Here is a 2,500-nt window from a genome sequence, read left to right on the forward strand (position 1 = left end):
GTCTAATTACATTAAAAGTTTTTTTTTTTCCTACAATTCTGTTATGAAATATATTTTTCCTTCGATTCATTTCCTTCCATTATTTTACCATTAGTTTTCTCTATACATACAATTAAAACATTTAACACGTACACTATTCTAACAATTATCAGTTGAAGTGTCGGTGGAACGAGGAAAGTTTCCTTTATATATTGTTGTATATATTCTTATTGGCCACTACAGTGTTTTTACCTTGGGTGGATATTAGTTTTTAAAAGTAAAGTTGCTAACCTTATGCTGTTATATATCGCTATCCAGAAGTTTCCATAACCCCCTTTTTAACAACTTTCTTTCCGGGCGTGTTATTATCCCAATCTTTCATTTATTAGAAGAATATCTTTAATGTATAAAAGTGTATCTTCAATAGTGCAAAATATGTAATATTAAGGAAGAAACTGTGGATTAAATACATTGAAATGTAATATTGCAAGTGTTAAACTATCTTCCCTCTTACTCCATCGATTTAGGCTCCTCTCTCTCTCTCTCTCTCTCTCTCTCTCTCTCTCTCTCTCTCTCTCTCTCTCTCTCTCTCTCTCTCTCTCTCTGTATATATATATATATATATATATATATATATATATATATATATATATATATATATATATATATATATATATATATATATATATATGGATCATAAGGATATAATAAACTGCAAAAAGAAAGATTAAATAACACTCGCTTACACTCAGACACACATGCTATATCAACCAAAACACGAACACAAACACCCCATACAAACATATATATATATATATATATATATATATATATATATATATATATATATATATATATATATATATATATATATATATATATATATATATATATATATATATATATATTTATATATATGTATAGATACATATATATATATATATATATATATATATATATATATATATATATATATATATATATATATATATATATATATATATATATATATATATGTGTATATATATATATTTATATATATATATATATATATATATATATATATATATATATATATATATATATATATATATATATATATTGCATCAGTTTAACCTACAAATCTAACAACAATTGAATATTTGCCTAAACCTTTGGATTGAAAAACCTACTTTAAAAGCTTATCAAAAGTAACCTAAGACTAGCCTCATGGCTAGTGTAGTGGTAACTTGTTCACCTAGCATTCGTATGGTGGCAGATCGATCCCACCCCGTGACATTAAGTTTAAGCCGTTTACTGGGTCACTGCAGGGTTGGTCACCGCAGCGGGGGGTTGAGCTTGCCTGGCAAATGTTGTGGTGACTATCTATGAAACTGGGACTGAAACCAGAAACCTTTGCCTTAGAATATTTTATGACATCACAGGTGACATATGCAGACTATTATGTGTTAGTCGATTAGGGTTGGTCTCAGGAAGAGTAGAAACTGACAAAAAACGGTAACGTTTTCTCAATATATAAGAAACGAAACATTTTTAGAGTCACTTCCTCTTCTGTTACTATATGAGTATCTTTTTAAACCTGAAACAAAGCTTTAGTAAATCTATATTTACCTGAAAATATTTACAGATATTGATACGATGAGGAGTCATCCCAATCTTTCATTAAAAGAAAAATTGAAGTAAGAGGCCCAGGGAAACAGTAGTCCCCCAATGAATATTTATAGCGTTGCTCTCTGGCGCAGTTATTTGGCCAGAATCAAAGAGGATTTCTCATTAAACTAGTCCAGGTAATAATTACTGGGAAGATAGGGAGCTTTCACCTGACTCCACACAAAGAATAAATTCATGTATTCCTCAGAAGGGTCTAACATTGTTGAAAGAACAAACGAAGCCTCTGATAATTGGACATCAATCATGCATAATTTGTGGTTGACTGCATAATTTGACTATTTAAATTACGGGATTCCCTGAAAAGTTTTTAATGTTAATTCCAAGTCCGTTGAGTTTTGAGGCGATCCATACTGGAGGAATGATTCATGTCACGTGCTTAATGATATGTTTTTAAGATGATTCATAATGGAAACTATATTCTTTTTTTTTGGAAACTATTTTTTTTTCTGGTGCACATGAAAGACATTACAATGATACACTTTGTAGCTCACACTAGAGTACACACTCACTCAAAAACAAACACGCTCTCACACATTCACAAACACATACACACACTCACGGTAAAATGTTTTTAACGAAAGCCTTCGGAGTGGCACTTCGGCAAAAGAAAGAAACTGAGTGCCACTTGGCAGTGCAGGAGAGAGTCGAGTTTTGAAAGTTAGGCCCCAATGGCAAAGACGCAACGTTGCACCCCATCTGTGGAGGACAGTTGGGAAAGCTTCCGATGAAAGATGGAATATTGCGCGTTGTGATCGATAGCAATGAGAAGTTTCTTTAAACGTTCCTCAATCAATATTTGATATTTTTCCCCTGGTCATTATAGATGAGATTTATTCATGCCTTTTAACAG

Source organism: Palaemon carinicauda, chromosome 10 (genome assembly GCF_036898095.1).
Source record: "Palaemon carinicauda isolate YSFRI2023 chromosome 10, ASM3689809v2, whole genome shotgun sequence".
In the NCBI taxonomy this organism is placed as follows: domain Eukaryota; kingdom Metazoa; phylum Arthropoda; class Malacostraca; order Decapoda; family Palaemonidae; genus Palaemon; species Palaemon carinicauda.